The sequence below is a fragment of the Kogia breviceps genome, chromosome 16 (assembly GCF_026419965.1).
Source record: "Kogia breviceps isolate mKogBre1 chromosome 16, mKogBre1 haplotype 1, whole genome shotgun sequence".
Classification (NCBI taxonomy): domain Eukaryota; kingdom Metazoa; phylum Chordata; class Mammalia; order Artiodactyla; family Physeteridae; genus Kogia; species Kogia breviceps.
Window position 1 is genome coordinate 16,626,003 of NC_081325.1, and position 6,000 is coordinate 16,632,002.

Consider the following 6,000-nt stretch of genomic DNA (forward strand, 5'->3'; position numbering starts at 1 on the left):
AGAAGGATTTTTTTTTTTTTTGCTTTGAAAAATTCATGATGATACTTCAGCAGCTAAGTTCCCTAATGTGTATAAAATCATTTTGGAGTGAGAAAAGTTTTATTTGCATACAACTTTTTCTTCACTGCATCTTTTGTTTTAAAAGAAGGTAAGGGGCTTCCCTGGTGACGCAGTGGTTGAGAATCCGCCTGCCGATGCAGGGGACACGGGTTCGTGCCCCGGTCCGGGAAGATCCCACATGCCGCAGAGCGGCTGGGCCCGTGAGCCATGGCCGCTGAACCTAAGCGTCCGGAGCCTGTGCTCCGCAACGGGAGAGGCCACAACAGTGAGAGGCCCGCGTACAGCAAAAAAAGAAGGTAAGGAGTAGCATACACGAAGAAATGCTTTAGGCAGCCACTCGTGCTGACGCTTGGTTTCCCCTTCAGATTACCTTGAGGTGTGGGAAAGCTTGAGTTGGTATTGGAAAGTATTGTGGAGCTCTTAGGAATGCAACCACCCTCCCTTCTTCATTTTCAACCTCAACTTGGGCAGAGACGTGAACACCATTGTTTTGGTGCCTTCCAGAGGGAGATGTCTGCTTGTCTGCCGTGTTCCTTTGTGTAAAGACAATGACAGCGGGTGAAATTACAGGACAGAGTATGAGACTGTTAAATAACGCTGAGAAATCCCAGAGTCTCCTTTACTCTGTTCAAAAAGATTAAAAAAATAAACTGATGGAAAATCATCCAAGGGCTAAGATGAAAACAAGAGCTAATGGAAGTTTTAATACTTTTTTCCACTGAAAAGGAAATGGCAATCATTTCTTCTTTATATAAACATGAAACTGCTTGTAGCAAAAATTGAAGCATGCAGAAATTTATAAAGGGGGGAAGAGGCTGCCATAATACCAGCACCCCCGAAAAGGAAACCCCATGGACATGATTTCATGGAGTGGTGTCCTTTGCGAGGGGATAGCACTGGGGCACTGAGAGAGCAAAGCCTGTCTGCCCATGGGGGACCCAGCTCCCTGATCGTGTTAAAACCATCTGAGCACAGAGGTGCTGCAGGGGCCCTGTTGTGAACTGATGGCCACCCAGGTACCCGTAAGTTCAGGGGACAGACAGCGTTCAAATACTGTGGGTGTCGCAGTTGGGTCCATCACTCTTGGCTCAGCTGGTCCTCCCAGTGGTGTGAAGAGATATTTGCGTCCCTGCCCCATTTCAACAGTCAAGCTGACTGTCCAGGAGACAGAGTCAGGCTGAGGGTTCAAGCCCATTTGCTCCGGCCACAAGGGCCCTGTGCCCCTCTGGGCTAGCCCCTCCCTGCAAAGGGGACGCTGGGTACTCTCCTTAGCAGGAGAGGCTGGGCTTCCTCGCCACCCCTTGGTGCCTCGCTTGGGACACGAGAAGTGTTCTTTGGCGGGATAGTGTGGTTTATCTCAAGAGCCACCAGGTGTCTCTCTGACCAAAACAACTTCCCAGTCTGCAGCCAGAGCCCAAATTCTCTTGATCAGTTTTTGGATGCAGCTGGAAATTCAAATAGACATCATCATAATGAAAATATGGGTGATGGGGCAGAGTGTGAGGCAGGAGTTAGCCCTGGCACTGGGTGCCTCTATGATGTGTTTAAATCTGTACTTGCAGCCCAGGGTTTGAGCCTCCTCAAGTTTGCACTTAGCCGTGCAGAGTACATCAGTGGGATGCCTCAGCAGTGACATACCTTTGTTGTCACGTGTGTCTTAGCGTCATATGATATTCCTGCAAGTTTAGATTTTTTTAAAAAAATAGATTTATTTATTTATTTTTGGCTGCATTGGGTCTTTTTTTTTTAAAACATCTTTATTGGAGTATAATTGCTTTACAATGATGTGTTAGTTTCTGCTGTATAACAGAGTGAATCAGCGATACGTATACATATATCCCCATATCTCGTCCCTCTTACTTCTCCCTCCCTCCCACCCTCCCTATCCCACCCCTCTAGGTGGTCACAAAGCACCGAGCTGATCTCCCTGTGCTATGCGGCTGCTTCCCACTAGCTATCTATTTCACATTTGGTAGTGTATATATGTGAGTGCTACTCTTTCACTTCATCCCCGCTTACCCTTCCCCCTCCCCGTGTCCTCAAGTCCATGCTCTAGTAGGTCTGCATCTTTATTCCCATCTTGCCTCTAGGTTCTTCATGACCATTTTTTTTTGAGATTCCATATATATGTGTTAGCATACGGTATTTGTTTTTCTCTTTCTGACTTACTTCACTATATGACAGACTCTAGGTCCATCCACCTCACTACAAATAACTCAATTTCATTTCTTCTTATGGCTGAGTGATATTCCATTGTATATATGTGCCACATCTTCTTTATCCATTCATCTGTTGGTGGACACTTAGGTTGCTTCCATGTCCTGAGCTGAGATGAACATTTTGGTACATGACTCTTTTTGAATTATGGTTTTCTCAGGGTATATGCCCAGTAGTGGGATTGCTGGGTCATATGGTAGTTCTATTTTTAGTTTTTGAAGGAACCTCCATACTGTTCTCCATAGTGGCTGTATCAATTTACATGCCCACCAACAGTGCAAGAGGGTTCCCTTTTCTCCACACCCTCTCCAGCATTTATTGTTCGTAGAATTTTTTGATGATGGCCGTTCTGACTGGTGTGAGATGATATCTCACTGTAGTTTTGATTTGCATTTCTCTAATCATTAATGATGTTGAGCATTCGTTCGTGTGTTTGTTGGCAACCTGTATATCTTCTTTGGAGAAATGCTGCATTGGGTCTTGGTTGCTGCATGTGGGCTTTCTCTAGTCACGTTGAGCAGGGGCTACCCTTCGTTGCGGTGCCCGGGCTTCTCACTGCGGTGGCTTCTCTTGTTGCGGAGCACGGGCTCTAGGCACGTGGGCTTCAGTAGTTGCGGCACACGGGCTCAGTAGTTGTTGCGCACGGGCTTAGTTGCTCTGTGGCACGTGGGATCTTCCCAGACCAGGGCTCGAACCCGTGTCCCCTGCATTGGCAGGCGGATTCTTAACCACTGCGCCACCAGGAAAGCCCTAGATATTTTTTTTTTAAAGCTTGAACATTAAAAACGAAAAGGCTTTAAGGGCTCACGGTGTTTTCAATGGCTCCAAAGCTCCAAGTTCCAAGACTCACGTATTTGCCTTGGGCTTATAAGCCTTCACCGCAACCCCCTGGCAGGAGTCTGTCCCCAGCAGTGTCCAGGGCCCCAGGGGGCCGCTTGATCCTGAGGAGGACTTACCTGCTCCAGATCTCGGTTTCCTCATCTATTCAATGAGCAGCACTGCCCTCTCGACTGTCCTGCGGGATGAGGATAGAAGGGGCCTCCGTAGGGACACCCACACGAGAGCAAGTGGCTGATGGTCTGGAGTAACCTTAACAGCAATGGATCTGTCTTCCAGTCTCCTTCAGATCTTCCTGCCTTTTTGCAATTTAAATACCAAAGTGTGATCTGGGGCCTGAGCTTTCATGTCTGTACAAAATGGGGATAATAGTAGTTTCTACCTCCCGGGGCTGTGGTGAGGATATAATGAGGTCGACTGGGGAAAGCACATCCTGAGAAATGTTAGCTGCCGTTGTTGTCACTGATGTGGTGTGATGGTGGCTTTTATCCTAGGAGGAAGAAACAACCCACAGCCTTGCTACCTCCAGCAGGTAAAAACCATCTTTGTATGTTTCCTGGTTGAGCTGAAGGAAGCACCTACTTATGGGTCTGCTTCTGAGACTTCATGGACCTCGCAGTTTGCTTTAAAAGGAGCGGCCTTTGTCCAGCTGACGTTCGCCTGGCCATCTCCCGGTCCCCTTGGTTCTCGGTGGTCCTAGAGCATCGTGCTCCACCAGGTGCTTATGTCAGGAAGGACCTGGCAGAGGAGACCGTGCTCTGGAGGAGAGGTTAAAAGGACCAGCCTCAGAGTTGGGCAGAAGACCTGAGTTCAAAACCTGGTGCTACCCCTTGAGAAAGTCACTCCGCCTTTCTGAGCTTCCAGCTCAGCATAGAAGGAAAGAACTCCTGCTTCACTGGCTTGTGAAGGTTCAATGAAACTGTGGACGATGCTTGGCACACGGCAGACACTCATGGAAGGTAATTATCGTTAGAATGACACCGATGTGACGTTCCCCAGGAGGGGACCACTTGGTGAAGACTCTCCAGGAGATTCCAGGATGGTCCTGCAATGGGATGCAGCCTCTTAGAAGATATTTACTGAGTGTTTGAATGATGCTGGTTCCCAGTGGGAATTAGGGAAATGACCACAGAGGACGCTAGTCGACAAGAGCTGTGAAAAAAGTAAGGTGGCTTCTTTTTAATGTGTCGGTTCAGTTTAGTTTAGAAGGCGGGATCTTGTCTCGCTCGACTTATCTGCATTATATTTAGAAGTGTGATCACTTTCCCCAGTCTTCTTTGACATTTTTCCCTCCTCTCCGGGGTAGAATTATGTCACCTCAGGCAAGGTCTCCTAAAAAAAACCGCACTAACATTTGATTAAAATAGAACAGTCTTGCTCTGCTGTTTCTGTTGACTCAAACTTGGGGGCTAAATATACACCCGGCGCAGAGGTGTGGTGTTTCCGTCACCAAGGTGGGGTGGCCGTGACACGACGTGGATTCAGTCTCTGGATCACCAGCCCTCAACAGGGCGCTGGAGGGAGCCAGGCGCTGGGAGGATCCCGCTGGGGTCTGGAGGAATATGGATGTTTTATCAACTTCTGTTTTCTCCTTCCTGCTTCATAGTCAGGGTTAAGGCGAAATTCCACATGTGCTTAGAATACAGCTAAATTGTGCAATGTATTACTTCTAGGAAAGTAAAAGAGATGTATGCTTCCAGTCTCTGGATTTAGATACACTTAAGTTTGGATCTAGTGGGGTTTCCTGTAAAGTAGTAAAAATACTAGATACCTCAGGATGGGGACTTCATTCTCCATTTAAAGCTCCACCCATTTCTAGGTCAGGGATCAAACCCGTGCCCCCTGCAGTGGAAGCGCAGAGCCCTAACCACTGGACCGCCAGGGAAGTCCATCTAGGTAATTTTTAAAGTGCATGCCCCTTTAGTTATCATTTCTCCCCTGTCCCCCCCCCACACACACACACCTCTCTAATGTGCAGAATGAGATCCTGTGCCTTAGGAGAGGGATTTAGAGAGGAGAGGGAAGTCGCATCTTGTCCCTGTATTGGGGAGGAGGGTCACGTGTGACCTGGCCAGTGAAGGGTGGGTTGTAATTTCATGGAAGAACATGGAGGGAGAGGCCTGGAGGGGCAAAGGGGCCTTCAGGGCAAAGCCAGTGGCCAGCTGGTTGGTCAGAGCCGTGTGGCAAGTGGTAGGGGGAACGTGCAAAGGGTATGAGCTATAAAGGGAGGTTCTGGTACACGTCTCTCTATATCTCTCTATAATTCATTCAACTTAAGCGACATTTGGGATCTATCTATCTATCTGTCGTTTATCTACGTATCTTTATTATGTGTAGATATACATGTATGTATATACACAAATATATATTTCTATATGTGTATATGTATATATGTGTGTTGCTATTGTTAAAACATCTAGATTAGTAAAAGGAAAGAAAAAAGTTATTTCTACCTTTATGAACATCTGTTGTTAGAATGACTTCCTTCTTTCTTTCAAATTCTATTGGAAGTGCTCATAAGCAATGCTGTTGGTGGTGGTATAAGAGAGCAATTAAGTTGGGAAACTGTCAGAAGACTGTGACCCTGTTTCCATGTGGCTTTAGTCAGTCATGTCCTGGGAGTCATGCTGAGGTGCTCAGGAGAGAGGAGCCCCTGGAAGGAGCATACACAGGAACCCTGTCCTCAAGCGGCTTCGCTGGGTCACCTGAACACAGGCTGTGGCGTCTTGGGGAACGGACTAGACACTAAGTAGGAGCTGAGCCCTGGCGCACTCCTTTTAAGCACAAGAGATATTTACAAAGGAGCGACCGAGGAAAGTGGCCTGGAAGGGCCTCGAGGAGAGGGTAGGATTTGTGAAGCCAGAGTCGGGAAGGCAGGAGGGTCGG